The 11,774-nt window shown below is 41.6% G+C and overlaps 1 protein-coding gene and 1 long non-coding RNA gene across 3 annotated transcripts in view; one reads left to right on the top strand and one right to left on the bottom strand.

Moving 5' to 3' along the window:
• NR3C1 (nuclear receptor subfamily 3 group C member 1) overlaps positions 1 to 1,215 on the bottom strand; it is a 320,089-nt gene extending 318,874 nt beyond the window's left edge. For both annotated transcript variants that reach the window (XM_081504719.1, XM_081504716.1), the window contains exon 1: positions 1,073 to 1,215. The gene's annotated coding sequence lies outside the window, so the exon portion shown is untranslated. The remainder of the gene's footprint in view (positions 1 to 1,072) is intronic.
• LOC145511455 (uncharacterized) lies at positions 1,101 to 11,163 on the top strand. The gene is made up of 2 exons (XR_014057873.1): positions 1,101 to 3,725; positions 10,725 to 11,163. It is a non-coding gene; the product is annotated as an uncharacterized LOC145511455 (long non-coding RNA).
• The last annotated feature ends 611 nt before the right edge of the window (positions 11,164 to 11,774 follow it).

Raw genomic sequence — 11,774 nt, forward strand, 5'->3', positions numbered from 1 at the left:
GTACCTTTGCTGAGCTGAACTCCCTATCAGTTAGTGCCTGATCACATGGCTGGGGCAACCATCCAGATGGGCAGGAGAGTCATCTCACCCACCTGAGGAACAGATGAGGGGAAAGAAGAAGGTCACCCCTCTGCTCCACAGCAGAGCTTGGATGTTCACCTGTGCTGTCCGGCCCTCAAGTCTGAGCTCTGAACCTTTGGGATCATGGAAAGTCCGAGGGACTCTGTCACAGTGGACCGATCAGCTGATGACTGAGCAAGCAGTTAAACCTCTCTGCAGCCTAAGTTTCCCCATCAGTAAGAATGGGAATCAGAAGAAGCTCTCCCTCAGAAACCAGGTGTATGGATTCAGTGATTTAATATACCAAGAGATTATCAACAATGTCTGTATACAATAAGTGCTTACATGTTGTTATTTATGGGTGTGATGATTATTCTTCTTCATGGATCACAGCCTTGCCATGGTGAAGGGACTTGCCTAACTCAATGAAGCTATGAGCCATGCTGTGCAGGGCCACCCAAGATGGATGGGTCATAGTGAAGAGTTCTTACAAAACAGAGTCCACTGGAAGAGGAAATGGCAACCCACTCCAGTATTCTTTCCATGAGAGCCCCACCTGGAGAACCCCATAAACAGCATGAAAAGGCACAAAGATGTGACACTGAAAGATGAGCCCTTACAGGTTAGAATGTGTTCAATATGTTACTGGGGAGAAGCGGAGGGCAGTTACTAACAGCTCCAGTAAGAATGAAGCGGCTGGGCCAAAGTGGGAACAACGCTCAGCTGTGGATATGTCTGGTGGTGAAAATAAAGTCTGATGCTATAAAAAATAATATTACATAGGAACCAGGAATGTTAGGTCCATGAATCAAGGTAAATTGGACACAGACAAGCAGGAGATGGCAAGATTGAACAGTGACACTTTAGGAATCAGTGAACTAAAATGGACAGAAATGGGTGAATTTAATTTATATGACCAGTATATCTATTACTGTGGGCAAGAATCCCTTAGAAGAAATGAAATAGTCCTCACAGTCAGCAAAGAGTCCAAAATGCAATAATTGGGTACAACCTCTAAAATGACAGAATGATCTTAGTTCATTTCCAAGGGAAACCATTCAGCATCACAGTAATCCAAGTCTATTCCCCAACCATTGATTCCAAAGAAGCTGAATTTGATGAGTTCTATGAAGACCTACAACACCTTCTAGAACTAACACCAGAAAAAGACATTCTTTTCATCATAGGGAATTGGAATGTAAGATTAGAAAGTCAAGAGATACCTGGAATAACATGCAAGTTTGGTCTTGGAATATAAATGAAGCAGGGCAAAGGCTAACAGAGTTTACTCAAGAGAACACAATGGTAACAGCAAACACCCTCCTCCAACAACAGAAGAGATAACTCTACACGTAGACATCACCAGATGGTCAATATCAAAATCAGACTGATTATGTTCTTTGCAGGTGAAGATGGAGAAGCTCTATACAGTCAGCAAAAACAAGAGCTGGAGCTGACTGTGACTCAGATCATGAGCTCCTTACTTCAAAATTCAGGCTTAAATTGAAGAAAGTAGGGAAAACACTAGGCCATTCAGGTATGATCTAAATCAAATCCCTTATGATTATACAGTGGAGGTAATAAATAAATTCAAAGGATTAGGTCTGGTAGACAGGATGCCTAAAGAACTATGGACAGAGGTTTGTAACATTGTACAGGAGGCAGTGACCAAAACAATCCCAAAGAAAAAGAAATGAAAGAAGGCAAAGTGTTTGTCTGAGGAGACCTTACAAATAACTGAGGAAAGAAGAGAAATGAAAGTTAAGGGAGAAAGGGAAAGATATGCTCAACTGAACATAGTTTCAGAGAATAGCAAGAAGATATAAGGCCTTCTTAAATGAACAATGCAAAGAAAGAGACGAAAACAATAGAATGGGAAGGGCTAGAGATCTCTTCAAGAAAACTGGAGATATCAAGGAAATATTTCATGCAGTGATGGGCATGATAAAGGACAGAAACAGTAAGGACCTAATAGAAGCAGAAAATATTAAGAAGAGATGGCAAGAACACACAATATATAAAATATAGAAAAACTATACAAAAAAGGTCTTAATGATCAGGATAACCAAGATTGTTTGGTCACTCACCTAGAGTCAGATATTCTGAAATGTGAAGTCACGTGGGCCTTAGGAAACATTACTTGAACAAAGCTAGTGGAGGTGATGGAATTCCAGCTGAGGTATTTAAAATCCTAAAAAATTATCCTGTTAAAATGCTGCACTCAGGATATTCGGAAAACTCATCAGTGGCCACAGGACTGGGAAAGGTCAACTATTATCCTAATCCCAAAGAAAGGCAATCCAAAGAATGTTCAAACTACCGCCCAATTGCACTCATCTCACACGCTAGCAAAATAATATTCAAAATCTCTCAAGTAGCCTTCAGCAGTATGTGAATAGAGAACTTCCAGATGTACAAGCTGGGTTTCAGAGAGGCAGAGGAATCAGAGACCAAATTGCCAACATCTGTTGGATCATAGAGAAAGCAAGGGAATCGCAGAAAAACATCTAGTTCTTCACTGATTACACCAAAGCCTTTAACTGTGTGCGTCACAAAAAACTGTGGAAAATTCCACAAAAGAGATGGAAGTACCAGACCACATTACCTCTCTCCTGAGAAACTTGTATTTTAGTCAAGAAGCAACAGTTAGAATTGGACATGGGAACAACTGACTGGTTGTTCAACTGACTGGTTCAAAACTGGGAAAGGAGTACGACAAGGCTGTATATAGTCTCCTGCTTATTTAACTTTTATGCAGAGTACATCATGTGAAATATTGAGCTAGATGAATCACAAGCTGGAATCAAGATTTCAAGGAGAAATGTCAACAGCTTCAGATACGCAAATGATACCACTCTAAAATGGCAGAAAGTGAAGAGGAACTAAGAGCCTCTTGATGAGGGTCAAAGAGGAGAGTGAAGAAGTTGGCTTCAATCTCAACATTGTAAAACTAAGATCATGGCATCTGGTCCCGTAACTTCATGGCAAACAGAAAGGGCAGGGGGGAGTGGAAGGAATGACATTTTATTTTCTTGGGCTCCAAAATAGCTGCAGATGGTGACTGCAGCCATGAAATTAAAAGACACTTGCTCCTTGGAGGGAAAGCTATGACAAACCTAGACAGTGTATTATAAAGCAGAGACATAATTTTACTGACAAAGGTCCATCTAGTCAAAGCTATGGTTTTTCCAGTAGTCATGTATGGATGTGAGAGTCAGACCATAAAGTAAGCTGAACACTGAAGAACTGATGTTTTAGAAGTGTGGTGCTGGAGAAGACTCTTGAGAGTCCCAAGGACAGTAAGGAGATCAAACCAGTCAATCCTAAAGGAAATCAACCCTGAATATTCATGGAAGGACTGATGCTGAAACTGAAGTTCCAGTACATTGGCCACCTGATGGGAAGAGACCTTGGACTCATTGGAAAAGACCCTGATGCTAGGGAAGATTGAAGGCAAAAGGAGAAGAGGGCAGCAGTGGACGAGATGGTTAGATAACATCACTGACTCAATGAACATGAATTTGAGCAAACTCTGGGAGACAGTTGAGGATAGAGGAGCCTGGCATGCTGCAGTCCCAGTAGATTTTAGGACTTTCTGGTGTTTTCTGCACAGTGATGACCTATGCTGCTCTCTGGACTGGACTGAGACAAACAGAACCTTCCAGGTAAGATCTTTTTCATAGAGCAACCTCTATTAGTTATTCAGCAATATTTACTATGTGCCTAATGATGCTGAGTGCTTGCTGGTTGGCAGGTAGAGCAGAGAACATGATAGATGCCATGTTTGTTGTCAGGAAGCTCATGTTCTAGAAGGGAGATGGGCATTAAATATGTGCTTAAAAGCATCAATATATGCACTATAGTAGGGATTAGCATGGAGGCTTCCCTGGTAGCTCAGCTGGTAAAGAATCCACCTGCAATGCAGAAGACCCCGATTTGATTCCTGGGTCAGGAAGATCCCTGGAGATGGGACAGACTACCCACTCCAGTATTCCTGGGCTTCCCTGGTGACTCGGATGGTAAAGAATCTGCCTGCGATGTGGGAGACCTGGATTCGATCTCTGGGTTGGGGAGATCCCCTGGAGGAGGACATGACAACCCACTCCAGTATTCTTGCCTGGAGAATCCCCATGAACAGAGGAACCTAGTGGGCTATAGTCCATGGGGTTGCAAAGAGTCAGACACGACTGAGCAACTAAACACAGCACAACGCAGGCATTAGCATAATGAAGGAAAAGGCAAAGAATGAAGGAATCTGACATAACGTGGGGGGATGGTGGACAGTCAGAGAAAATCATATTTAAGCTGAGGCTTGAAGTTTGCAGAGAAGCTGGCCAGATAAACCAGGGTAGAAAAAATTAATTGTTCATTCACTTATTCAATAATTATTTATTGAATACCTCCTCTTGCCAGTCACTGTTCTAGAATATTAGGAAATGCTATTGAGCAAATCAGACCCAAATAGCTATGCTTATAGAGTTAAATTCTCAATTGTTCTGATTATCTATGGTGATGTAACCAACCACCTAAAAACTTAGTGGGTTAAGACAACCATTTTATCTGACTCACAATTGTTTGTGCCTGGAAACTGGGAAAGGCTTTGCAGGCTGGTTCATCTCTACATGGCATCACTGGGGCTTCATCACTCACATGATTAGATTTTGTCTTGGGTGGAGGATAAGCGATGCTGGCTGATGGCTGGGAATTGTACTGGAGCTGCCTACTAGCCTGCCCATATGGCATGGGCTTTAAGAGTGAGCATTCCAAGAGATCTGGCAAGAAGCTTCAAGGTTTCCTTTCCTTTGTTCTCTTTTTTTTTTTTTAAATGATACTGATTTATGCTTCAAGTCTCCTATGATCTAGCCTCGGATGTCTCAAAATATCACTTCTGTCCCTGTCTATTGGTCAAGCAAATCACTAAGGCCAACCTAGATTCAAGATAGGGGAAGTAGACTACATCTTTCCATAGGAAGAGGAATAAAGGATTTAGGTCATTGTTAGCCTACTATATGGAGAGGAATCAATATATTCTATTTTGAAGGTCTCTAAGGTCACAAGTGTGGGTAGAGCCTCCAACTCTGAGTTCAAAGCCAGGTGCAGATTACTGGAATTTGGGACATTTCATGTTTGTATTTTTTTAATTCACTTTGGTAAGAGCAAAGCAATGAACATAAATTGGACACCTCTGACATATGCTTATGTAGCAGGAGTCAGAAAACTGAATATAACCCTCTGCTTGTTTTTATAAATAAAGTTTTACTTGAACACAGCTATGCTCATTTGTTTATTTTTTAACTGTGGCTGCTTTTACGCTGCAATGAGTAGTTGAAGACTTCAATGTTTGTGACAGAGACTGTCTGGCCCACAAAGCCTAAAACATTCACTATATGGCTTTTTATAGAAAAAGTTTGCTGACCCTTGCTATACGGCTTTCATTAATCAGATATTTATGAAGCACTAGTTACTGGACTAGGACTTTATCTGCACTAAGTTGTTTGAATCTCATGCCAGTCCTTTGAGAAAGGTATTACTCCCGTTTTATAGATAGAACATAAAAATTCAAGGAGGTTAAATAACATTTCCAAGATCACAATGACTTGTAGAACTGGGATTTGAATCCAAGTTGTCTGATGTTAGGGACCTGGCTCTTTTAGACTTTGACAATGGATTTGTAGGATACCAGCCACTTAAACTCACAATTGCAGTAAGTGACAACTGCCGCATACAAGGTACCCCCAAGGGCCAATCGTTGGGGTAGCTTCTTTCAGGCCATGACGAGGTGCTTATACTTTGGTCAGGAAGCAGTGGGAGACAAGGAGTTTAGAGTGGTGAAGGACAACGGAGGGTGGGAGCAGCACAGATTGGGCCTTATACCCTAGGATGTCCCTAGGGCTCAAGGCCCTTGGCTTATGGTCTGGGATCCAGATTTTTCCCCTGGATAACGCCTATGGGGCCCTCCATACTGGTGCTGCTTTCACAGGTTGCTGACTAGAGGCAAAGTTAGGGAGATAATAGCAGGAATGCAAAGATGGAGATGGATGAGAGAAACTTAAGGACAGGGGTGGTAGCTGAAATAGTAACTTCTCAAAGCTGTCCATGACCTCATTTCTGGTGCTGGTGAATGTGTTAGGTTACATGGCAAGGAGAATTAAGGTTGCAGATGGAACAAAAGTTGCTAATCAGCTAGCATTACAATAGGAAGATAAAAATCTTGAATTATCTATGTGGGCCAAAGGTAATCTCAAGGGTCCTTTAGAATAAAGGAAGGAAGCAGAAGAGGAATCAGAGAGAGTTAAAGATGCTACACAGCTAAAGGAGCCTTTAAAGGCTGGAAAGGTCAAGGTAACAGATTCTTCCCTGGAGCCTCTAGAAGGAGGGCAGCTCTGTTGATACCTGGACTGTAGCCCAGTGAGACCCATTTCAAATTTCTGACCTTCAGGACTGTAAGACAACAAATTTATGTTGTTTTAAGCCACATATTTTGCAATAATTTGTTATAACAGCAACAGAGAACTAAGACTGGGTGCAGCCCACTGGGTCATCATATAGCAAACCCAAGCACTTCAATGGTAGCAGCACTTCAATGAGGGAGGGAGGTAAGAAGTCCTAACTAAATTAGAGGAGATGACCTTTGAGACAAAAATCCCATGCCCACTGGGTCATCATATAGCAAACCCAAGCACTTCAATGGTAGCAGCACTTCAATGAGGGAGGGAGGTAAGAAGTCCTAACTAAATTAGAGGAGATGACCTTTGAGACAAAAATCCTATCAGTGAAGCAAAAAGTAAGGAGAGTGGCCTAATGCCAACGTGTTTGGTGCATTCATAGCTCTCTTGATGTTCACAATAATAGCAACATCCTTGACTATGACTGAGCACTTACTATGCACTAGGCATCTGCACACATCCCTATTCTGTGTAACAGTTCATGACATAGGATTTGGGCTCTACTTTTCTATATGAAGAAAGACTCAGCCCAAGTGACTTACACAAGGTTACACATGTAGTAAGGTGTTCTGAACTCAAATTTCACTCCATTATGCCACACTGTTAGAGCAACTCTACCACAAATTTGGTTTACACTTTCAAATTGTTTGGGGGAGAGGAAAGACAGAAGGCTATGTATCCTACGGGGGAGAGATGCTATCCGTCCTAGTTATTACTTAACCCCTCTGCCTAAACACTATCTAGAGCATAGGAGGCACTGCATGTACAGATTTTTCCCCCAATGAATGAATGAATAAATAAAGAGCTGGATGGAAGGAAATTCCTAGTGTAGGAAAATGGAAACCTAAGTTACAATCAAAGAGCCTTAGAACTGGAAGTGACTTTAGAAATGATTTAGTACACTTTACTTTTGCAGATGGGAAAACTGGGTCCCAGTGAGCAGAAGAGTGATCTCATGAGTGAGTCAAAAAGTGCTCTGCTGAGAAGGGATGGTATTGGATGAATATACTTTTAAGAAGAGCAGGTTATTGGATTATAAACCAGAACTTCACATGTAACTGATTCCATTCCAGATATTCTAAGCTGAGCTCTACAAGATAAAGGCTAATGTGGGTCATTCTACTATCTCACTTTCAGGACTAGTCATCATCTACACACAGTGGGAGAATGGGGGATGCCCAAGCAGACAAGAGAGAAGGCAAGAGAACACAGGGACTGATTTTTAAAGTTGATCCTTTTCTTCAGCCCTGGGTGAAGTCATAGGTATTATCTGAACCTGGAAAACAGTTGTGTTTTCACCACAGTTCAACCATATTACACTTGTTGAAGCATGCAAAACTGAGAAGGTTATAGAAGCAGGTGGACGGGAGTAGCTCAAAGTAGTTTTTGTAAAAGGAGAAAGAGATCTGGAGCAGGAATGCCTTTTCCCTTCAGGGAAGCTAAGACACCTGGGACACCTGAGACTGGTGAGAATGTAGCTAATAAGTGAATGAAAAACTGTGAGCTCCAGAGAACCTTGTGGGCTTTAGATCACATCAGTCCTTTAGAGGCTAGAGGTAATAACATCAGAGATAGACTGGGCTATAAAACGATTGCGTAGCTTCACCTGTTGTGTTAGGCAACATGTGAAGGTCACTGTTTCAATCGGCTGGATTAAAAAGTTCAAAGTTTTCTCTTTGTTCATTGTAAGGAAAATGTAAATGACAATTCAAAGGCATGCTTTAGAGACTATAGTTTAGGGTGGTAGTAAGAGGCTCTTAATTTGGAGAACTGGTTCTCCGCAAAATAGAAAAGCTTTGATATGATAGTATAATCAGACGTAGACAGACTTGATTTATTGTCAAAGGAAGACAGCACAGGCATCGCTAAGAACTTGAACTTGGAGTCAAGATGGACCACCCTTTACTTTCTGGGGACATTGGCTTAAGCTGCTTCATCTATGAAAAGATAGCAATAATAGTAACCCTTTCATAGGGCTTCCCTTCCATTCTCAGAGGGCTTCCTTGTTGGCCCAGATGGTAAAGAATCTGTCTGCAATGCAGGAGACCTGGGTTCAATCCGTGGGTTGGGAAGATACCCCAGGAAAGAAAGTGGCAACCGACTCTAGTATTCTTGCCTGGGAAATCCCAAGGACAGAGGAGCCTGGCGGGCTACAGTCTATGGGGTTGCAGAGAGTTGGACATGACTGAAGTGACTAACACTTTTTAAGGATTGTTTCTGTTTTTTAAACTTTTTAATTGGAGGATAATCGCTTTACAATTTTGTGTTAGTTTCTGCTGTACAACAACATGAACCAGCTATAAGCATGCATATATCCCCTCCCTCTTGAGCCTCTCACCCATGGACCCCTTATCCCACCCCTCTGGGTCATCACAGAGCACTGAGCAGAGCTTCCTATGCTTTACTGCAGCTTCCCACTAGCTTCAATTTTATACATGGCAGTGTATATATGTCAATGCCACTCTTTGAATTTGTACACCCCTTTGCTTCCTCTGCTGTGTCCATAAGTCCATTCTCCGTACAACTATCGTGAGGATGAATTAACATAGGTAATACACATAGTGCATAGTACATGCTTGCTAAACACATGCTATTTGTATCCATTTCTAAACTCCTGGTCATGTTTTTCATCACTCTCAATACTTTACTGAAGCTATTGTGTATACATGCTTTCTCCACCTTCCTGGTTGATCTTTTAAAATATTAGATAACATGTGCCCAGAGGATGAAATTAACACTCATCCTTCAGCTTTGCAGCCAAATGAGTCCTGGAATAGAAATGGACAAAGGAGTCTGTGTATGGAATGCACACCCAGCCACTCAGGGTGTGGGCAGGGATCTCTTGTTTGCTCACCCAGCAATCTCATGCTGAGGACTGGTGCCTCTCTCTGCCTTGTTGTTGCCGTTGTTCAGTCACTAAGTCATGTCTGACTCTTTGCAACCCCATGGACTGTAGCACATCGAGCTCCATTGTAAACCCAGGGCCATTTTCCTGTGGTCTTCCCTTCATTCAGGCCTCTTATTTACAGAGACAAACACATATATCTTTTACATAGGCACCATGTGAGCAAGCCTTGGATCTTCCCTCATGTGGATTCCAAGTAAATGTGATTCGGTTCTTTGACTAAATACTGGTGGGTCCTTTTTTTATTTTACAAGTGTCTTGTGAGCAAAATCAGGAAAGGTGCTCCATGTAGGCAGGCTATGTTGACCCCAGGAAAAAAATCTGAAAACCCAGCTTCCCTGGCAAGTCTGTCCTGATGTGCTGACTGACGTGTTTGCTGATTAAATTCTTAACCCATACCTATTTGGGGCTTGCGTCAGTTTTGCGTCTTTGATCCTTAATTTTGCAGTGCTTTGGTTCTCAATTTATTGTTTTTTTCAGTAAACTGCATAAATGACTCATCAGCAGGAAATGTGGATAAATAGTCAACCTAACTGAAAACACAAATAAACATATTTCTTGTATGGGGAGGATTTGCTTAAAGGGGAAAGAACCATGGGAGGACAGACTGTAGCTCCCAGAGCAAAATCTTCTACTTTCTGTGGAATTCTAGCCCCTTTTCTCTGGGACAGAGATAGCAGAAGCTCAGCTGCTAAGGGGACATCTATTCATATGGGGAATTTGGGATTACTGGTTTCACTCTGGCTGTCTCTTCATCAGGAACTTAAGTGATTTTTGAAGACTTTTCTGATAAGCATGTGAATGTGTGTGTGCACGCATGTTCACCCGTACATGCCTGCTGTAATCCTTATGAATGATCATCCTGGTCACTCATATGACTAATAACATGACCTCAGAGACATAAACAGAGGTCTAATTCTATTTATTTATTTTTTTGGCAAGTCGTGCAGCTTGAGGGAATCTTAGTTCCCTGACCAGGGATCAATCTCAGGCCCTTAGCAGTGAAAGCACAAGTCCTAACCATTGGACCACCAGGGAATTCTCAGAATGGAGATCTAATTCTATCAGTCACTAAACATACAATGACACCAAGCACTATAAAACATACCATTAAAGACTGAATGAGGAATGGGAGCTAGACCAGATTGTTCCCATATGGGCATGGTCTTTGTGGACATAAATACAGTTTTTCTTGATTATAACGTCCACATGCCCTTTGATTCCAAAATCTTCTGAATTTCCATATAAACAATTGTGTTAGCATGGCAATCACAGGGAGAAGTTACAGGAACCTGTATTGTATCTCTTGACAGAGATGAAAGAGGCAAAGCAGTGGTGGTGATGAAAGTGTTGCATCAGAAGAGCCTTTCCATATTTCATGTCTGGAGCAAAGCCAAGCTGCAAAGTTCAGGAGGCCCCCTGAGCCCGCTGGAGAGACTTGACTTGATGACTCATGAGAGGTGGAAATATTTCTCTTCCTTTGTTTAGGCCTGACCATCAACTCCCTCTGCTCTCCCACCATTGCCTCCTGTGAGTCCCTGAGGTGGGTATTTCCCTCATCTTTCCCAGCTGTGATGTGCCTGACAATTTGCTGGCATACCACACTGGCAGGGATGGGATCACTCCCAGGAAGTTTCTCTCCATTATGACTTTTTCTGTTTAATATAGGAAATGCAAACCTCCAATTAATTTTCTGATACTGGAGACCTAGAAACTTGGCAAATGCAAAATAAAATTCAAGGCAAAGTGTTATCTAGTCACAATGAAATGGAAATGCTTGTGTTGTGTTTTAAAGGAGTGATTAATACTAAAGTTAAAAAATGTTAAATTTAGTTAAGAGGGTAAAGAATTATAATTATGGGCACCATCACTTCATAATAATGTATCAAAAATTGGCAAAAGGCAGAGGGGAATTCAAGACTCTTCCTACAAAACCCCAAATAACTTTATTAAATGCTGAAGTATCAGGATGTAGTGTCTAGACACTGGCTACACTCAATTAAGTTTCAGGGAAAAGCCAAAATAGACTCGTCTTTCTCTGACTCTGGGAATTCTGATTCAGGAGGAGAATGGAGAGATATAGAAACATGTTCAGGACAGCCATTTTGGCAGATCTTGTCAGCAAACCGCTTGGTGATATATGGCATGAAAATTCATTTTGGTCATGAGCTTAAAATATTCCCTCATATTGATACTGCCTTCAATATCTTTCCAGTTTTACTAGATTCAGATTTCTGGTTTTGAGAGACTACTGCAGTACTACTACTCCTAATAATGACAGCTGCTAATGCTGGTTTAATGCTGACTATCCCCTTGTAGTTCTAAACACAGTTCTAAGTGATATGCAAGTATTATCTCATTCA

Source organism: Giraffa tippelskirchi, chromosome 6 (genome assembly GCF_054371585.1).
Source record: "Giraffa tippelskirchi isolate mGirTip1 chromosome 6, T2T-mGirTip1v1.2.pri, whole genome shotgun sequence".
Classification (NCBI taxonomy): Eukaryota; Metazoa; Chordata; class Mammalia; order Artiodactyla; family Giraffidae; genus Giraffa; species Giraffa tippelskirchi.